The sequence below is a fragment of the Eptesicus fuscus genome, chromosome 23 (genome assembly GCF_027574615.1).
Source record: "Eptesicus fuscus isolate TK198812 chromosome 23, DD_ASM_mEF_20220401, whole genome shotgun sequence".
NCBI lineage: Eukaryota > Metazoa > Chordata > Mammalia > Chiroptera > Vespertilionidae > Eptesicus > Eptesicus fuscus.
The window spans coordinates 7725686-7747527 of NC_072495.1; positions in this window are offsets into that span (position 1 = coordinate 7725686).

A 21842-nucleotide genomic window follows, 5' to 3' on the forward strand; every position below is an offset into this window, starting at 1 on the left:
TACTCAACTACATGCACCTGAACTCTATCAAGCCCACGTCACTCAGGCACGTGGGGCCACGTGTTCGGACCATAGGTTCAAGCTTATAGTTCTTTCTTTTTTAAAAAATATATTTTATTGATTTTTTACAGAGAGGAAGGGAGAGGGATATAGAGCTAGAAACATCGATGAGAGAGAAACATCGATCAGCTGCCTCCTGCACACCTCCTACCGGGGATGTGCCCGCAACCAAGGTACATGCCCTTGACCGGAATGGAACCCGGGACCCTTCAGTCCGCAGACCGACGCTCTATCCACTGAGCCAAACCGGTTTCGGCTCAAGCTTATAGTTCTAGCTGTTGGCTATAATTGTGCTGGGAGGGCTCTGCCCTCCAAGCTGGGACTTGCACGTGGCAGTGAGAGGACTGTGCCCTCTCATTAGTCCGAGGCTTGACCCTGTCCAAACACTGTAGCCGCTCCCCACAAAACACATGTAGGTTCTGGGCGGGCATTCTGTAGAGACCTGGGCGGGCATTCTGGCTTCTCCACTCGCCTGCCGCTTGGTCAAGTCTTCTTACCTACTGCACTTCCACATCCGTCACCTAGAGGCACCTCTCTTGCGTAGCTGTTGTTTAAAGATTGAATTAAAAAATATCTTTGCCAAGTGCTTTGATACCGGGTGTTCCAGATATTTATGGTGTTGGGGCAAACCACCTTAAAACTTAGTGCTTGAGACAATCAACACTTATTTTGCTCACAGATGTGCAATATGGCAGGGCTTTCGGAATGAAGACAGCTAGTCTCTTCCCCTCTCAGCATCAGGTAGGGTGGCTCCAAGGCTGGGGCTGGGGTTATCAAATGACTCACTAGCTCACTCACTCACTCACTCACACAGCTGGAGGCTGGTTCCCTAACTGAGGCCATGGGCCAAAACACCAACGGGTGGCCCCTCTGTGTGGCTTGAGCTTCCTTCCAACATGGCAGCTGGGTTTTCAGGGTGAGAGAGACAGCTCCAGTGGAAGCAGCCGCACCTTTTATGTCCTTATCTCAGAAGTCACCCAGCATCTCCCCTGCACATTGAATCCACTGAGTCGGTCACACAAGCCTGCTCAGGTCCAAGAGGCAGGGAAACAGCTCCACCTCTTGATGGGGAAGTGCCCAGGTTCCAGAAGGGAATATGGGACCAGAGACATTGCTATTGCTTTTGTGGGAAAATACAAATCGTGTTGTCTAGTAAATGCTAAAGCAAGAGTGTTAAGTGCACTCTCTCCGAGCCTTACCTATAGTTTTTTCTAATCTGTAAGACAGGAATAACTAGTACCTCTAGCTGTGGGTGAGCAGACTCCACACCCCGGGCAGGGCCCCGTGTGCATAAGCGGGGGTCTGAGCAGGGCAGTCTCCGGACCAGGGTGCAGGCCCCAGAACCCGCACCGAGGGTTCGTCTGCTTTCCTTCCCCTCGCTCCTTCCTGGAAGTGAGGCCGGGAGCCCGCCATCCCTTGCTGGCCCACCAGGACCTGGGATGAAAGGAAGTAAACATGGCGGCTCTGCTGGCTCCCGCCCACCGCCACGTAGGGAGTTTCCGGGAGCAAGCCTGTGCTTCGGCATTTATAAGTTTGCCATTTTCCTTTTGTTTCCTTTGATGCTTGAAATGCCTTTTAAATGCGTTCATGTAATTCTTGCTTTTGATTTTATTTCTCCAACTTAGAAAATTATACTTTCGTAAGTTATACTATAGCAAATCCTATTTTCACAGTCTAGGGGACCAGCAACATGCAGAGAAACTTGTTAACAGGAGAGGTTTGAAACACAGACAGAAGTGCAGAGAATAGTCGTGAAACTCCATGCACCCACGACTCACACTCAGTAACCTGTGGCCCGTCTCGTGGTTCCCCATTTCCCTACCAAGAGGGGGCCCCCCCAGGTTACTGTGAAACAGCTGAGCAGATACTGGTGCCTAACAACAGGAAGACCTTTTCTGCGGCCGCTGGACCTGGTCTCAGCCACAGTCCCTGAAACACCCCAACTACGCAGCTCCGGCCAGGCAGCTCAGTGGGTTAGAGTGTCACCCCAACTCGCCTGGTTGCAGGTTCAATCCCCAGTCAGGCACATACAAGAAGCAACCAATGAATGCATCAGTAAGTGGAACAACAAATCCATGTTTCTCTCTCCCTTCCTCTCTCTAAAATCAATCAATCAATCAATCAATCAATATGTGCACCAGAAGGCTGGAGTCACCTCCAGGGACAGGAACTCATGACCCAAACTGAGAAGTTTCCAGAGTCAAACAGCAGACACACGGGTCTCATGCCCTCCCACCCCCCCAGGCCTGGGGTTGAGCAGGCCCGGCCACCAGGTCTTGGGGACCTGCCACTTCCCTTCTCACTGGGGCTCCAGGGCTCCCTACATGGGGGTCACCGAGCCCTAAGCGGCGGGACAGGCCTTCCGTTTGGAAGGCTCTGGACTCCCGTGGCCTCTCGCCGGGCGATGCTGAAATTTGTTGCTTTGCTTCCTATCCCGCCCGTGGGTGTAATTATTGCGGGGGGACCGGCAATTACCCTCCCACAGAGGGACGGGGCTCTCCGCCGAGTGTCTGGGCAGGAGGAGGCGGCCTGTCACGTCCCAGGGAAGGGACCCAGGGACCCGGCTGTCAGGCCAGGGCGGCCCAGGGCGCGGGCTCGGCGGGAGGGGCGCGGGGCTGCCGTGAGCCCAGGAGGGAGGGGCGCGGCCCGTGTGCCCGCCGGCTGCTGGTTGCGCTGGAAAGTGCCCCCTTCTGGTCCTTGCCCCGCGGACACGCATGGCCTCATCACGTGGAGAAAAGACCTCGGAGCGGCGTCGGTCCTCCCCTCCGAGGCCACGTGGACGGGAGGCCGAGCCGCTGTCACCCGTGGGCAGCCCGGCTCCTCACCTGGCGGCTGCGGGTGACCCGGCCCCGCCCCCCTTCGGCGCCCACATTCGCAGGAGGAATTGGGACTCGAACCCTCAGTACCAGACACGGCCACTTCTTTCTACATATACGGTTCTTAAACATTTGAGTTGAATTATTTTGAGAAAATAATTTGCAAGGAACTGGAGAATTTGAGGTGTGAAATGTTTGCATTTCCAACAATTCTCATTAGAATGTCAGGGACAAGTCACTGAGGTCCTATATGAGGGGAAAGAATAATTGTATTTAGCTTTTGACCATATATATTTATATATGTTTATATGTAAACACACACACACTGTATACACACATACACACACACACACACACACACACACACACAATGTATTTAATGCCTTTACCTGATATGTGTGTTTGTATGAAAATATGAATACATATGTATAAAGAATCAGGTCAGAAATGAAATAGTTTACATATGTTTATAAATGTATGTATGTATATATGTATGCACACATACATATATAGATTGCATATGTATATCTGTGATTGTGTCATTGACCTTTTTTAAAGTATATTTTTATTGACTTCAGAGAGGAAGGGAGAGGGAGAGAGATAGAAACATCCATGATGAGAGAGAATCATTGATTGGTTGCCTCCTGCACACCCCCTACTGGGGATGGAGCCTGCAACCCAGGCATGTGCCCTGACCGGGAATCGAACCATGACCTCCTGGTTCATAGGTCAGTGCTCAACCACTGAGCCACGGGCTGGCAAGTCATTGCCCTTTCAAGTGTGCCGCCTGGCGATCCTGAGGTGATTGAGGGCGAGGTTAACCCTCTGGGACGTCCGGAAGGTGGCCCGTGGCCTCCGGCACAGAGCAATGCCTCTCCAGTCCCAGCCGGGTTCAGAGGGGAGTGATGCATAGCCGGGAGCCCAGACCTCACGACCTGGGCTTAAACCCTGCCCCCACTTGCTCACCATGGGGTGCTGGGACACGCCGAGCCTCTGGTTTTTTGTTTGTTTTTTGTAAAATGAGAACAATACTACTTTGTGGCGAGCCGGCACGGCCATGGCATACTCGGCCCGGGGCGCCTTATGTGCCGCGCCAGCTCAGCCGGGTTCGGAGAGCCTGAGAGGGAGCGATGAAGGATTGAGAAAAGACAGACAAGAGAATGAAGGCTGGGGCTGGGTGGGACACTGCTCCCGGATGGAGAGACAGCACCACGGACTACAAGCCGTGTCTTTATTTTATAGCCAGATGCCACGAGGCAAAGGAAGGCCGTGGTCAACATGTTTACAACATTCTCATGGGTTTCGATCCTACTCAATTACATGCACCTGATCAAGCTTTGTTTACTTGCAGCCTATATCACTCAGGCACGTGGGGCCACGTGTTCAGACCACAGGTTCAAGCTCACAACTACAGCTGTTGGCTATCATTGTGCTGGGAGGGCTCTGCCCTCCAGGCTGGGACTTGCACGTGGCCATGAGAGGACTGTGCCCTCTCATCAGTCCGAGGCTTGAACCTGTCCAAACACTGTAGCCGCTCCCCACACTCCTTTCCCTCGGGACGCTGAGCGTGTCCAAGGAGATGCTGTGTGGAAGGTGCGTGTGGCACTCGGCGCCTACGATGGCCGTCAGCTACACTCCCACGCTGTCGCTGGGGGCCCATGGCCTTCATACCCGACAGGGCTGCTGCTGCGCGGGGAAGGGGCCGCTGTGTCCTGGGGTGGGCGCCGAGAGCTGCGGGGGTGGCAGGGCAGGTGGAGGGTGACCAGGATGTGGTACCTGCAGCAAAGGGCGCCCTGGGCGTCCTTTCTCCTCTCACTGGGGCAGGGCGTGGGAGGTTTCCTGGCAACTAGAGGAACGTGGGGTGACTCTGAGGAGAAGTCCTGCGTGGCACATGTTTGCTTTCCTCCCTCGCGAGGCAACCTCAGGGCGTAAATATCATTACAGTAAATATCAGGGGCACCGACCGAGGGAGCACGGCATGCTGGGAACTGCCAGGAAATGGCAGGTTACCCGTAAATAATGATCCCTTCTCTGTTTTTAGAAGTCAACAGGCCCCCAGGTACGATCATCCCCATGCCTTCTCGTGACCTCTTTATGACCTTCCATCCTCACAGTGGCCATGAACTCACGGGGTGGGGGGGTGGGGGGGGCGGGAATCTCTCCAGACTGGCATTGGGGGCCCCCAGTGGGACCAGAGCCCAGCGTCTTAATTCATTCAATGTGGACATCCACGCAGGGCCCCTGCGACCCCGCCTGACCTTGGGGAGCCGCTCAGAGGCTAGGAAGAAGCCAGTGCGAAGGGAACATTCCACTCATGGCAGTCGCAGGTGCGCGGAGCGGCGATCCCCTGCCTGCCCAGCGGGAGCGGAGAGGCTGAAGTAAACAGCACATCATCAGGAATAGTACACTGGCCCCAAAACGATGGTTTGGACCTATATTCTGGACCTGGAAAGGCAGCTGTAATATTTTATAGTATAATAATAATAATGTTGATTAGAAGATGGTATATATATATATATATATTTAATATGTTTTTATTGATTTCAGAGAGGAAGAGAGAGAGAGAAACATATGATGAGAGTCATGGATCGGCTGCCTCCTGCATGGGGATCGAGCCTGCAATCTGGGCATGTGCCCTGACCGGGAATCAAACCTCCACCTCCTGGCTCATGGGTCAGTGTCCGACCACTGAGCAACCCGGCCAAGCTAGAAGACGGGATATTTAATATTATTATAAGAAATGTGCGCACGCATGCACGTCCACAAGGCCACCGGTCTAAATATGAATCGCGCTTCTATCTGGGTATGGGATTTCAAGGGCCCTTTTTTCCTAACTGCGTGTTTGAACTTCCTGTTTCACCTATAACAAACGCGCAATTCAAAGAAGGAAAACTAATTAAAATGGACAGAAAAGGCAAACTCATAGTAAAATGTTACCCGGATTATTGATTAAACTAATAAAAGCCACTACGAAGCGGGCAGAGAAAGGACACCTCTTCACACACACCCCGTGTTTAAAGAAGGCCGAGGCAGGGAGACGGAGCTGCCTCCCGGTTGCGGTGGTTTAACGAGGGCTTATACCACCTCCGCTGGGAAAGGGAAAGGAATCGGCTGTTAATAACGACAGCCAGCAACTGTTCAGCCCTTTAATATGTCTGGCAATTTATGGGGACTAAAAATAATTCTCACTGTAAAACTGCGAGAGATTGTAATAACAGGGGCTGAGCAGTAAACTCTGTCCAATGTTCTTCTAAACGCTTTCCTGCGAGAACGGATTTAATCCCCCCCAGACTCGACGGGGTGACTGCCGCTATCCTCACCGTCGTTGCAGAGGAGGACACTGGAGCTCGGAGAGGTGAACACACTTGCCCGAGGTCACACAGCTGATTGCCGTGCTCCCGGGAATGAAAGAACAGCCTGATTCAGAGCCGGTGCTCGCCGGTGTCTCCTCACTCGGTCTATTCGTGGATCTGCAGCTTTGTTTTATGACCGGAAACATGGGAGCTTAGAGAGGGGCAGGGATCGGCCCAATGACATCTAGTCGGTACGTGATGGAGTTGAACCCAGCTCTCCCTGCCCCCACACGAGCCCCTCTGTGACCTAGTAAAGGGAATTGCTATTGATTGGACAAAAGGAAGCCACAGCGCATGAAAAGATCCAGGAAATGCTAATGGGAACCACAGTGAGATGCCGCCGCATGCCTGTTAGGATGGCTACTGTTAAAAACACACACAGAGAGAAAACAACAAGTGTTGGCAGGGGTGTGGAGAAATGGGAGCCCTTGTGAATTGCCGGTAGGAATATAAAATGGTGCAGCCACTATGGAAACAGGATGGCAGTTCCTCAAATAGCTAAACAGAATGAGCTGTGACCCAGCGATTCCACTTCTGGATATACACTGAGTGGCCAGATTATTATGATCTCTGAATGCATAATAATCTGGCCACTCAGTATATATATATATATATATATATATATATATATATATATATATATATATATATAGAGAGATAGAGAGAGAGAGAGAGAGAGAGAGAGAGAGAGAGAGGCCTGGTGCATGAATTCATGCATGGGTGGGGTCCGGCCAGCCTGGCCAGGGGGAGGGGACATGGGCGGTTGGCTGGCCTGCCTGCTGGTCGAACTCCTAGTCGAGGGGACAATCTGCATATTAGCCTTTTATTATATAGGATGTACACTGAGCGGCCAGATTATTATGGGTTCAGAGATCATAATAATCTGGCCACTCAGTGTATACTCCAAGCAAGGCGCATTCGAAATAGCCAGAGATGGAAGCAAGCCAAGTGCCCATCGATAGAGGAATGGATAAACCACCTGTGGCCCAGCCAGGCAATGGAATAGTATTCCGCCTTCGAAAGGAAGGTCTGACGCACACCACAACATGCGCGAGCCTGGAGAACAGTATGCTCAGTGCAACGAGCCGGTCACAGAAGGACAACTACTGTATGAGCCCATTCATAGAGCCCGAAACTAGCATGGTGGATGCCGGGGGCTGGGGCTGCGGAGCTGGTGTGTAATGGGACAGAGTTTGAGTTTTATGGATGGTGGTGATAGTAACACAACAATGTGAATGTGCCTAATGCCATTGAGCTATACACTTAAAACGGTTAAGGTGGTACATTTTATGCGACAGGCCATCTATCACAGTGTCTCTACCAAGGACGCCATGGGACAATGCGTATGTTTCCGAGCCCAAAGAGCAACACTAAGACAGACCCCGAGATCTGGGAGAAGCAGACGAAGACAGAGGCTGCCAGAGAAATGGTCATGTCAAGGAGACCTTTTTCTTGCCAACTTGAATGAAGGATTTTTTAAGGCTGGAGAAACTTCCGGAAGATGTAACAAGACATAAACTGCCACCAGGAAGTCCTGGACTGGCCACGCCTGAGACATCTCCAGGGACTGCAGTCCCCTTTGGCAGTCTGGGGGGCTCCGATCCCATTAGAAGAGTGGGTTTCAATGCATAAAACATGGAGGAAGAAAATAAATTATACTTAAAAAGGCATCAAAAGTTTGAAAAACTGTAGTCATCAACACTTTAAAAACTACGTAAATAGGAATAAGTAAGAGAGAGAGAGATGAAGGCAGATATTTATTATGATCTACTATGTGCCAGGACTTTCCACATTATTTAATCTTCCCAATATCCTTCTGTGAGGGAATTGTTATTATGATCATGATTATCATGATTCTATTGTCATACCCTTGTGACACGTAAGACAAACTAAAGACCAGAGTGTTGACGTGACTTACATCAGGTCACACAACTAGAAGGATTTGAACCTGGACCTGCCTGCCTGCCTCCAAAGGCCTGGAGGAAGAGAAAGTGGAGAAGAATCGATAACAGTAATGGCAGGTCCATGACGGTGATGGTGGTGAGGGGGAGGTGGGAGGACATGGCAGCTAAGGCTTCTATAGGCCCTGTTCTAAAAGCTCTGTGTGTCTCAGACACTGCTGTCATCCCCATTTTACAGATGAGGAAACTGAGACCCAGAGGGGGTGAAATATCTTGCATTAGTGAGGATTCAGACCCAGGCACGATTACACTCTATGGCCTTTAGATTAGCATGAACAAATGATCTGGTATTGCTTTATTTTATTTATTAATTTATTTTTATTGATTGATTTGAGAGAGAGAGAGAGATCAATTTGTTGTTCCACTTATTCATGCATTCATTGGTTGCTTCCTGTGTGTGCCCTGACCGGGGATTAAACCTACAACCTTGGCGTATCGGGACAACGCTCCGACCAGCTGAGCTCCCCGCCAGGGCCTGTGTTGCTGTGTTATCTACTTGCTTCCTTAGACATCGTGTACCTTCTCGTTAGAATGGAATCTCCTTGCGAGAGAGTTCCTGTCCCGTCGAGGGCTGTATTCCAGGCCCATCGCATTGCCTGGCCGTACACCGGCGTGGGCTATGAATTTTCCCCCAATGAACGGATAAGGGAGCGAGAGCTGGGAAAGGAATTTGAGCAGAAAAGAGAGCCAGGGAAGAATACAAGACACTTGAAGGACTTTTAAAAAAAAGTATTTTATTGATTTTTTACAGAGAGGAAGGGAGAGGGAGAGAGAGTTAGAAACATCGATGAGAGAGAAACATCGACCAGCTGCCTCCTGCACACCCCCTACTGGGGATGTGCCTGCAACCAAGGTACATGCCCTTGACCGGAATCAAACCTGGGACCTTTCAGTCCACAGGCCGACGCTCTATCCACCGAGCCACACCGGTTAGGGCACTTGAAGGACTTTCGCCAGATGGAGCTGGGCGTCCACAAAAGCAGTGGGGTCTTTCCTAAAACACATTAGGGTTGGAAGGGACTGGCCTTGGGGGGGCATTGAGTCCACCAGCTTATGTAAGAGTGGGGAAACTGAGGCCTGGGCTGTCATGGAAGAGTCCAGCCCGGACGTTGCGTCTCAGGCTCCTCTGACTCCCTTCGCGTCTCCGATCCCTCCCTTCATGGGCCAGCTTCATCCCCTCCCCACCCCTGCACCTGCTTAGCCTCACCCTTCCACGGGGACCACTGAGGCCGACACGAAGCCCTTTCCAACAACAGCCGCCCTGTGCGCGGGTCTGTTGTCAAGCTCACGATGGGAGACGCAGGGGCGCGAGGGGCCGGGAGAGGAAGCGTGTGGGCCTTCTCATTTTCATCGCTGGGCAGAGCGGAGGGCGGAGGGCGGCGGGCGCGGCCCCGTAACCATCACATGCCAAGGGTTTCATTTCCTTTCCAATAATTCTCTCAAGCTGTATAAACGTTCTGCCTGAAAAATAAATGACTCCCCCCTTAAAATAAACATTGACGCCACCCACTCGCCTGCGCTCACTGCCGAGGAATGAGGTGCACCCGGGGCCGTGCCCAGCGCGGCCAGCAAAGGCCTGCAGCCTCCTTTTTCTCCAGGACCCTCGGCGCCCGGCGCGTCTCCCAGGCACGCACCCAGGGGCAGTGTCTGTGCACGTGGCGCCCACCACAATAGATGGGCGTGAAAGCAGGGGCTTAGCCTATGGGACCTGCAGCCAACCACCTTCCCAGCTCCACAGGGGGGATCCCAGGGAAGGTGGGAGGTGTCACCATTTAAAAAATATATATATATATTTTTATTGATTTCGGAGAGGAAAGGAGAGGGAGAGAGAGGTAGAAACATCAATGATGAGAGAGAAGCATTGATCGGCTGCCTCCTGCACGCCCCCCACTGTGGATCGAGCCCCCAACCTGGGCATGTGCCCCGACTGGGAATCGAACCGTGACCTCCTGGTTCATAGGTCAAAGCTCAACCACTGAGCCAGGCCAGCCGGGCCGTGTGTCGCCATTTCTAATAGGACAGGCTGTCTGGTCGGTGATCCCTTCAGTGGGGGTTGAGTTACTGGGCAGTCAAAGACAGGAAGGAGACAATAGCCACCTGTTATGTCGTCCGGTTATTCGCCTGCTATTCACTGGGCCTCTGCTCCGCGGTGGGCACTGGGCAGGCAGAGCCTCATCGCTACAGCCCAGCCGGGAGATCGCAATGACGTGCCGCTGTCAACATGGTGACAGCTCAGCTCTCACAGCCATCACAGCAAACATTCCCATTACAAAATAAAATAAATAAAATAATTCTATTAGGAGCGTCCTTTCTCCTGGGCAGAGCCTCGGTGCGTCTAATCCTCTCAAGGGCCTCAGGGTCGGTGATGGTATCGTCATTATTGATCACCACTGATCACCATTTGCAGAGGAGAAAAATGAAATTTTAAGAAGTGTTTCTATGCGAAAGAATTGGTATAACTTTATTTAGCGCTTCTTCTGAACTGTTTGCGTTAAAATGTTTGGGAAAGAACATAAGGGGCCTAACCCTTACAAAGTTAAAACGAAAGACCCTTTAATTAACGTAGCCATTCATTTCTTTATGAATTCATCCCCTTATTCAATATACATTATGGTGTGACTTTATTACCAGGCAACTGATGGGCTCATTATTCCTTTGTCTCATTTCCTTTCCTTTCCTTCCTTCCTCCTCTCCCTCCAGCTCTTTCTCCATCTCTCCCTCTCTTCCTTCCTCCCGTCCTTCCTAATCCCAGTGTCCTTAACCCCATTGCTTGACTTTCAAAATCGTCCTTAGAAATGCCCCGATGTGCACCCCAAATCTCTCTCAGCCCCCTCCCCTCCAGTTTATGAACCCTCAGAGCTTGCATTCTCTCAGGAGCAGTCCCGAGACAGGGATTCGAATGTCAACGTGGATGTGGGAGGAGATCCTAGGAGACCCCTGTGGGCGGGGCAGAGTAGGTGGGGAAGGAGGTCATGGGAGGTGCACAATGTCAGCCAGGCCTGCGGCTCCAGCTGCCAGGGCTGTTGATGCTCTCAGGACCTTATTTCTGAGTTTTACTCCTGGTTTTGATGCTGCCTGGCTGTGTAACCAGTCCATCCTGCAGCCACTGAGGTCTCAGTCTCAGTGTTTCTTCTTTGCCTCCTCAAAGAGGGGCCTGGGCTACTAGTGACAACTGTCTTTGTTTTTACCCCCCCCCCCCCCCCGTCCTCTCCTTCCCGGGAGGCGCAGGCATTAGAGGTCAAGGGGGTGGGCCAGGGAGTGAGTCAGCCCCCCTTTGTGTTGAACCCTGACCCACCTCTAGCACCCTTCCAACCTCCAGGCCCCGTGGTAAGTGCATCAGCCTTCTCCTGACAAAAAGGAACTTAAATTAAAAAAAAAATATATATAGATATATATATATAGATATATATAGATATATATATATATTCAATTGGTTTTAAGAAAGAGAGGAAGGGAGAGGGAGAGAGAGAGAAACATTGATGCGAGAGTGAAACATCAATGGACAGCCGCCTGCACGCCCCCTGCTGGGGATGGAGCCCGAAAGCCAGGCATGTGCCCTGAGAGGGAGTTGAACTGGCAACCTTTAGGTGCCGGGGGCAACACCCAGGCAACTGGGCCGCCCGGCCCGGGCACACGAAGGAACTTGTTGCCCCTTGTGAACCGGAAGGCCCTTGCCTGCCCTCTCGGCCCCAAGTCTGTCGCTGTGTCTGGACACACCTGAGCCAGTTTTCCGGAACAGTCATGACCTTCCGCCCTTGAGGGTTTACAGTGTCTCCGTGGGTTCCTTTTTCTTCAGATCCTTGCCAACACTTGTTATCTGTCTCTTTAAGAAAACACGGCCACCCTAACAGGTGTGAGGTGGTAGCTCACGTGGGTTTCATTTGCGTTTCCCTGATGATCAGTAATGTCACGCATGTTCCCACATACCTGTTTGCCACTTTGTATGTCTCCTTTGGACACATGTGTATTCAAGCCCTTTGCCCATTTTTAATTGGGTTATTATTATTAATATATATTTTTATTGATTTGAGAGAGAGAGAGAGAGAGAGAGAGAGAGAAACATCAACGATGAGAGAGAATCATTGATCGGCTGCCTCCTGCATGCCCTGACCGGGAATCGAACCATGACCTCCTGGTTCATAGGTCGACACTCTACCACTGAGCCACGCCGGCCGGGCTATTTTTATTATTTGCTATTAAATTAGGCAAGAAAAAGAAATCAAAGGCATTCAAGTGAGAAGGAAAGAAGTAAAATGATCTCTGCATGCGGAGGACACGGTCTTCTATAAAGAAAACCCTAAGGACTTCCCCCCAAAACTGTCGGAGCGAATTAACAAATTCAGTCAAGTGGCAAGACAAAATCCACATGCAAAAATCAGCGGTGCTTCTATACACTAGCAACTCGTTATTCAAAAAGGAAACTAAAAACAATCCCACCTCCAACAGCATCGAAAGTAATAAACTACTGAGGAGCAAACCTAAGGAAGGGGGTGAAGGACGGGAATGGTCACACGCCCACGGCCCCCCGTCTCGCGGGCCGAAGGGCCGGTCTCTCCCTCGTGCTGCAGAGGAAGTCTCTCGAATCATCTGCCAAACAAGAGCTCGCTCACAAGCGGTTCATCCATTTCCCTGCGTGGGCGCCCGGGTTGGGGTCGGAGGGGGCGGGCCAGCCCCCGGCGGGACAAGCTTTTTCCGTCTGTGGGTGGTTCCCCCTCCCACACAGCTGAAGAGTCAGCTGTTTCTGGGTCGTAACTTTGCAGGTGTGAGAAGTGGGGGGCGAGGCAGGAGCGTTCGCTGCGTGTCTCCGCTGGGTTTAGTCCTGCGTTGGGCGAGGCTGCCTCCCTTAACGGCCGCCCGGACAGCAGCCCAGGGAGATGGAGCCAACTCTGAGGCGCGCCTTATAAACCGGAGCTAATAAGACTTCGGGGTCCCTCCCCCAGCCTGGGGCTCGTTCTTGTCTGTCTGCGGAGGGCAGGTGAGTGGCTGGGAGCACCAGCCTCTGCCTTCCCAGAACATTCTGGAAGCCTTCTCCGGCAGCTCAGGCTTTGGAAATAAATTGGGACATTCCTCACACTTCTTCCTGCTTAGACACTGTCGTTCTTTGTCTAGTTTAAAAGATATATTTTTTATTGATTTCAGAGAGGAAGGGAGAGGGAGAGAGAGAAACATCAACGATGAGAGAGAATCATTGATCGGCTGCCTCCTGCAGGCCTTCTGTTGGGGATCGAGCCTGCAACCCGGGCATGTGCCCTGATCGGGAATCTAACCATGACCTCCTGGTTCATAGGTCGGCACTTGACCACTGAGCCACACTGGCCGGGGTCTTTGTCTATTTTTTACATGTTAATCGAAACCCACCGGAATCCTAGCAGCTGAAAGTGGGACCACCTAGCTGAGCATCTGGCAGGGAGTTTAGGCGTGCAGAGTATTTGTCCAGCGTGTTGCTGAATCGGCACTAGGATTTTTATTTGTATTTTTGGCACTAGCATTTAAAGAGACAACTCAGTGAGTAGCAATAGATACTCATCCTCCCAATTGTCCAAACCTCTTAATGATTCAAATTCTAGTTGCCGCTCTTTCTCATGCTCTGATTTCAGACGTGATTTCTGAATGCAGTTGTCTTTACCTAGGATGGAGATAAATAGGGTCACTTCACAGATTTGCTGTGAAGAATTATTAGCAAATGCATATAAAGTTCCTGGCACGGGGCATGGCATCCATCAGACGCCGGATACGGGATGCTACCAGCTACCCATCATTGGACGTTTCCTGTTTGTCACATCATTTGCACAAGCATCTCAATCCCCGCTTCCCACTGCCCCTTGTGGTTTTAGTTTCCGCTTTATTGTACAGAAGAGAAAACAAAAGCTCAAGGGGCACAAGAAACTTGTTCGGGGTCCCACAGTTAGCTGGGTCAGAGGCGGGGTGGGACACAGATGCGCACCTAAAGGTCTTAGTATCCCGTGTCTTCCTTTTCTTAAATTGATTTTCAAAAGGGAGAAAGGGAGAGAGAGACAGAGAGAGAGAGACAGAAAGAGGCGAAACCTCAACGTGACAGAGAGAGAGCAATCGGTTGTCTCCAGCACACGGCCCGACTGGGGATCGCATCCACAGCCTAGGCATGTACCCTGGACCGGAATTGAACCCGGGACCCTTCCGGTGTATGGGACGATGCTCCCACCGACTGAGCCACCAGGGCCAGGACTGGTACCCAGCATCTTATTTCCTTTCCCGTTCTCCGCCCCCGGTGCCCAGGCTGCCCTTTGACCTCAGCAGGGGTAGTCTGTTGGTCAATTAAAATCCGATCTCTGACTGAAACTCACCCACCCTCCACTCTCTGTCTCCCAGGGACCCTTACAAGTTACAAGCGCTGTACAATGAACTCACACAGACGTTTCTATTAAAAAATTTTTTTTGGTAACAAGGTGTGAAGTTTACTGACCGCGGAACGCCGCGATTGGCCAGGGCGTCCTTACTGCTGCGTAAAAGCAGGTCGTCAGCTACTGGCACTGCCTCCCTGTCGGGGGTGGGGGTGCGGAGAGGGGAGCGTGAGGGACAGGGGAGCAGCCGGCCCCGGGGAGGGCTGGGGGACAGGACACGACACCAGCAAAGAATCTCAGCACGTCAGAGCGCCTGGAATTTCTTGGGTGTCCAGAGCCTTCCCTCCTTGCATATTGATTCTTCTGTCAGTTTCTCCCAATCTTTAAATAATCTGACTAGGTTGAACCAGATGAAATTGCTGAGCATCATAGGCCGACGCTCAACCACTGAGCCACGTTGCCCGGGCATGAATAATTAATTCTGATGCAAAGGCATGTGTATAAATGGCTAAGGAAAAATGTTAAGGACCGGGAAGGCAGTGAAAGTCATATCCGGTTTACCAAGACTTCATTAGCCAACAGGAGTCGTTATTTTAACATTTTTATTTTTTATTGATTTTTTTTACAGAGAGGAAGGGAGAGAGATAGAGAGGTAGAAACATCGATGAGAGAGAAACATCGACCAGCTGCCTCCTGCACACCCCCTACTGGGGATGTGCCCACAACCAAGGTACATGCCCTTGACCCGAATCGAACCTGGGACCTTTCAGTCCTCAGGCCGTCGCTCTATCCACTGAGCCAAACCTGTTAGGGCAACAGTGTTTGTTATTTTAAATCGCCTCTCTGCCTTTAGCTAAGTGGAGCTCCATGGCAAATGCTTAGCACGCACCCCAATCACCGGAAGAGATAAGGGAGAGCCTTGGGCGGAACATCTGGAGGGGAGAGATGAGGCTGCCGCACCTCTGGGTGCAAGCTCATCGCTGCCACACGTCAGCCTTGGGCTCGACCTGGGTTTCCTCCATGCTGGGTGGGTCCACTCCCGGGGGAGAGGGGGTGCGGGAGGAAGTCACCTCCCTCCAAATTCCAAAGCAGCTCCAACGGTCACACTTTCAAAGACCATTGTAGAGTCACGTGCAATTGCAATAAATAACGCAGAGAGGTGCCACACCCCTTCCCCCAGACCGCCCCCCTGCGACTCCCGTGGTGACTTCTCCCACAACTATACACTGTCACACCCAGGACAGCGGCCTGGAGACAATCCACTGACCTTACTCAGATTTCATTTGCACGACTGTGTATTCGGTTCTATGCAGTTTTATCTCATGTGGACGCTGGCGAGCGCCACGGTCAAGATACAACATATTCATCTCAAAGGCCCCTCCCGCCCGCCTCCCTAACCCTGCACCCGTTCCTCTGTTCTCGGTGTGGCTTGCTCACATCAGGGAGGTTATATAATTGGAACCATATAGCACGTGACCTCTGGAGAGTGGCTTGTTTTCACTCAGCACGATTCCCTGGAGCGCCATCAGAGCCGCTGGATTTAGCCAGGGGTCCCTTCCCATCGCGGCCCGGGATTCCTGAAGCCCTGGTCTTCACGGCTACCCCCGCAGTCTCCTCTGGTGCATTTCACTTACACAAAGCTTTCCTCCAGCTTCAACAGAATCATTTGACGACCATTCAAAGGTGTAAGAATTAGGCAGGAAGATTCTAAGACCCTGGTGGTAACATAGAAAAATGCAACCTCCAGCCCTGGCCCGTTTGGCTCAGTGGATACAGCGTCAGCCTGCGGACTCAAGGGTCCCGGGTTTGATTCCAGTCAAGGGCATGTACCTTGGTTGCGGGCACATCCCCAGTGGGGAGTGTGCAGGAGGCAGCTGATCAATGTTTCTCTCTCATCGATGTTTCTACCTCTCTATCCCTCTCCCTTCCTCTCTGTAAAAAAAATCAATAAAAAATAAAAATGTTAAAATAACGACTCCTGTTGGCTAATGAAGTCTTGGTAAACCGGATCAATGTTTCTCTCTCATCGATGTTTCCAGCTCTCTATCCCTCTCCCTTCCTTTCTGTAAAAAAATCAATAAAATATATTTTAAAAAAAGAAAGAAACATGCAGCCTCCATATTGAAATTCATGTGGCTGTTCACCCTGAAGGGTGACTCAGACCCCATATCCTGTCCCCCACAGAAAAGGCGACTTTCTAAAGACACCGATGCCTTTTATTTCGTGCCTTCCCAGCAAGGGAAAAGGTGGCTGTTTATTTTGGATGGAGAAAAAAAAGAAAGATTATATTTTTAAAATATATTTTTATTGATTTCAGAGAGGAAGGGAGAGGGAGAGAGAGATAGAAACATCACTGCTGACAGAGAATCATTGATTGGCTGCCTCCTGTACGCTCAACCACTGATTATTTTCTTGTCACCGACAAAACCCGGGACTTCTTGGCCATCACTAGAGAGAACTGCCGAAAGAATTACAAATAAGAAAAAGTAACCCCGTTAAGCGTTTATTGCGTTGGCTCCTCGGCAGCGACTGTCCAGAGCATGTGGGAAGCTCCCCGGAGTTTCCGTTCGTAAAGGCTCAGCTTCGATTGAGCCAACAGGACCTACGGTCCCCAGATAAGAGAAGGGAGGGGCGTCCTGTAAAGAAGGCAATGAACACGCGCTCGGTCACCCCTCGCTCCTGTCCCTGTCTCAGGCCCGTGCTAGCTGCCCGCTGGGGCATGAAGGATGGGGTAGAGACGGAAAGTTGGGAGGAAGACAGATAGGTCTCCCCGAGGCAAGCACTCTGCTCCCCATCCTGTCCTCGCGTGTGTCTCAGATTTCACGCGTGGCCCGGGCGGTTCCGGCTGTGCGGTGGGCGGTTCTCTTTGTCCCTAACCTAAGGTGACCAGATCGTCCCGCTTTTGGCCACCACCAGGCAGGCTGGGGCCCCAGACATTTGAACAAAATTGTTAAAGGGGAACTGGGTGGGCTGGCTGTGGTTGAGCACCCAGGGACCAGGATCTGGGCTGGGCAGTTTGCATCACTGTTGTTTCTTCTTGGCTGCGTGACCTTAAGCAGGTGTCCTAAACTCAAAGAGTCTGTTTCCTTACCTGTCAAATGGAGGTAAAAATACTCATCTTGCAGAGTTATTGGAAAGATTGAGTTAATAAAGGTAACGCATTTTCAACATGCTTGATATATAATAACTGCCCCAAAGACAGTAATAATTAGTTGTAGTGTTGTTTTATCACAAGAACCATTCATTGAGCACCTACTATATATCAGACACTGTGCTCAGCAAATTGCACGTGTCACCTTATTTAATCATTTTATCCACCAGTGAGGAAGTTGTCCCGGTAGATTTGAATTAATCATTCCAAGTAGACATCTGATCCCCACTGTACAGGGGAGAAAGTAAGGCTCAGAGAGGTTGAACAACAGGCACAAGATCGCACAGTAATGGGGTAGAACTCAGGTCAGATTTCCAAGGAAAACAGGAAAAAAGAAAGCCAGGCATACCATAGCAAAGCATGTATATGACCACACCGGGAATGTATGTAAAACTATGTATCTAAGTGTACCCATTGGGAAAGTGCATGGTTAAAACAGGTTTTATATTAGATGTAAGAGCCAAGTGCTTTCATACTTTTCAAAGTGCTTTAACACGCTGACACTTAATGCTGCAAGTCAGGGTGGGACAGAAGTTTCTGCATCCTGTGCCCGGCGGGACTGGGTGCCCACCCAGGCTCCTGTCGCCAGTGAACGGCAGGCTGAGTGTCTCCATCTGCGCCTCCTCCCGTCCTCCCCCGCCACCACCCCGAATCCTGTGCTTTCTACGCCCTGGCCTGTTGCAGGGAGAGAGCTTGGAAGGACCAGGGAAGCTATGCAGATAGAAACAAGGGCATCGCCCATAAAGGTACGAACAGGGCTCCCACACAGCTGGGAGCAGGCTTGCCATGTGGCCTTGTGTGTTTTTTCTTTTGGCTTTATTTTTTAAATAAACTTTTTATTTTACGATCATTTTAGATTTACAGAAAAGTTGCAAAAAAAAAAGTTTCCGTATCTCCCAGGTCTTATTTCCTCTGCTGTCAACATCTTACGTTACTCCGGTGGACACAGTTGTCCCAGCGATTGAACCAGTATTAATACATTATTATTATTAATTATTAATATGCAAATAAAATTTACTGCAACTTCTGTAGAATTATTTTTTTAATTTTTATTTTATTATTTTTTAAATCCTTACCTGAGGATATTTTTCCATTGATTTTTAGTGATAGTGGAAGAGAGAGGGAAAGACACAGAGAAACATCGATGTGAGAGAAACACATCAATTGGTTGCTTCCTGCATGAGCCCTGACCAGGGCCTGGACAGGGGAGGAGCCTGCAACCGAGATATGTGCCCTTGACTGGAATTGAACCTGGGACCCTTTGGTCCACAGGCTGACACTCTATCCACTGAGCCAAACCGGAGAGGGCTGGAATTGTTTGTTTTTGTTTTTAAATATTTGTTTACTGATTTCAGAGAGGAGGGGAGAGGGAGAGAGATACACACATCAATGATGAGAGAGAATCACTGATTGGCTGCCTTCTGCACGCCCCCCACTGGGGATGGAGCCCACAAGTTAGGCATGTGCCCTGACGGGGAATCGAACCTGGTTCATAGGCTGATGCTCCACCACTGGGCTGTAGAAATATTTCTAACTCAAGTTCACATTTTGTGCAGACTTCCTTCCTTTGGCCTCATGTCCTTTTTCTGCCCCGGGTCTCACCCAGGACGCCACGTTGCCTTCAGTTGTCATCCCTCCCTGGGCGCTGGGCTGGGCCAGGCTCTCAGACGCCCTGGTTCTCACTGACCTCGCCAGCTCGGAGGCGCTCTGGCCGGGTGGGGGTAAGAGGTGCCCAGTTAGAATCTCTCTGATGCCTTTCTCTTGATTGGATGGGGCTCCGAGACTTGGGGAGGAAGCGCACAGAAGTGCCACACTCAGCACCTGCCATCAAGGGCGCAAGTGTGACTGGCGGTCGCTGGCGATGACCCGGATGACCAGGCTGAGGTGCCATGGGCAGGTGACTCCTCAAGCCGACTCCAGAGTCAGTCTTTGTTCGCGGCCCGCACCGCAGATTCGGAAGAAAGTCGAGATGATGACGCGCTTCGGGATGGGAGTCACATCCCACCCCGAGGGCAGAGCTACAGAAAGGACTTGGGGTTCTCTGCAGGGGGCGCCGCCTCTCCTCCTGCAGGGGACTCCTCTGTGCTCCCTGGCCTCCTGTGCAGGCGCCTGGGAGAGGCCTGGTGAGACTCTCCCCGGGGAAGCAGGGCCAGAGAGCTTGAGAAACGGGCGGGCTTGGCGTGGGAGCAGGCGGAGCTCTGGCCAAGGGTCAGACAGCTGGATCCGAGCCCTGGCCTTGCCACTGCCCACCGATGCCTTGGGTCACTCTGGCTTCCTTCCTTCCCTTTTTTTTTAAAAAAATATATTTTTATTAATTTCAGGGAGGAAGGGAGAGGAAGAGAGAGGTAGAAACATCAATAAGAGAGATCATCATTGATTGGCTGCCTCCTGCACGCCTCCTGCTGGGGATTGAGTTCGTAACCTGGGCATGTGCCCTGACCGGGAATCGAACCGTGACCTCCTGGTTCACTGGTCCAGTGGTCGACAAACCGCGGCTCGCGAGCCACATGCGGCTCTTTGGCCCCTTGAGTGTGGCTCTTCCACAAAATACCACGGCCTGGGCAAGTCTATTTTGAAAGAAGTGGCGTTAGAAGAAGTTTACGTTTAAAAAATGTGGCTCTCAAAAGAAATTTCAGTCGTTGTGCTGTTGATATTTGGCTCTGTTGACTAATGAGTTTGCCGACCTCTGCCCTGGTCGGTGCTCATCCACTGAGCCACGCCAGCCGGGCTCGAGGAGGAAATAGACGCGGTGGGCTAGGGGAGTAGCGAGCCTGAGGTCACACAGCCCGGGGGAGTCAGAGCCAGCATTCAAAGCCAGATCTCCAGGCACCAGGGCCCGCGTCTTCCTGCGAGCAGAGAAGGCATTTCTTGACTCAGTTGCCCTACAAAACCCCCAAGGAGCTGGACTCTCACTTGACAAGGCAGAGCAGGCTCCCGGCCTCCCGTTCACTTATTCGCGGCTGCATTTCCTAAGCAGGCTGTGGTGACCGTGTTGGGAAACTAAGATCTTTACGAATTAGCTAAATTGGATGTCTTGTCCTCTGACTTTGAACTTGGCTGGAAAACTGGTTCCCTTTCCCTGGGATGGGGAAAAAAAAAAAAAAAAAATCCCTGTGGGCGGAGGTCTCAAGGGCGCCACCTACTGAGAGAGACTGGTAAAGTACTGAAAAACTGGTAAAGTATGTGGAGGTAGAGCTTTCTCAGCCATCTCTGTTATTTCACACGAAACTCTTCTTCCCTCCCTCCCTCCTCCCCTCCCTTCCTAAACAGGCTTAGTTCACTTTGTTTTTCTTGCATAAAATGATGTGGTGGCCACAGCAGGGGCCTGGGTCCTCTGTGCAGAAATTCTGCTCTTTACAAGGTGACCCGTGAGTGCCCGAGAGGGAGGCTCGGTGAACACGGTCTCCTTCCAGAGCTGGGGTGAGACAGCTGTGGTCTCAGCGGTGGCATGAAGGTGGCCTTGGGGAGTTGCCCAGGGTGGCCGTTGTCGATACCGGCCGTCGGCAGCAGCGTCTTGGGCACAGGGGCTGAGCCGATGCCAGTGGCCCCGGGGGCGGGGATGAGGCCACCAGCAGAGCCACAGCGGCCGAGCTTTGCAGGGCACCGGGAGGGGCCAAGGGTGACCCTGAGAGGGGGTGGTGAAAGGCTTAGAAAAGACAGACAAGAGAATGAAGGCTGGGGCTGGGTGGGACACTGCTTCCTGAGAGATAGCACCAGCACCCACAAACCGTGTCTTTATTTTATAGCAGATGCCACGAGGCAAAGGAAGGGCGTGGTCAAGGTGTTTACAACGTTCTCCTGGGTTTCAATCCTCCTCAATTACATGCACCTGATCAAGCTTTGTTTACTTGCAGCCTGTATCACTCAGGCACGTGGGGCCACGTGTTCGGACCAGAAGTTCAAGCTGACAACTCCAGCTGTTGGCTATCATTGTGCTGGGAGGGCTCTGCCCTCCAAGCTGGGACTTGCACGTGGCCACGAGAGGACTGTGCCCTCTCATCAGTCCGAGGCTTGGACCTGTCCACACACTGTAGCCGCTCCCCACAGCTTGCCGTCCTGCTCCCCACACAAGGATGCAGGGACCGTGGCAGGTTGATGGCCCACGGGCGGCGGATGGCGGATGGCCGTGGCTGCTTCTCCAGCATTTAATACCTAAACCGACACGTCCACCGTAGTCCCCT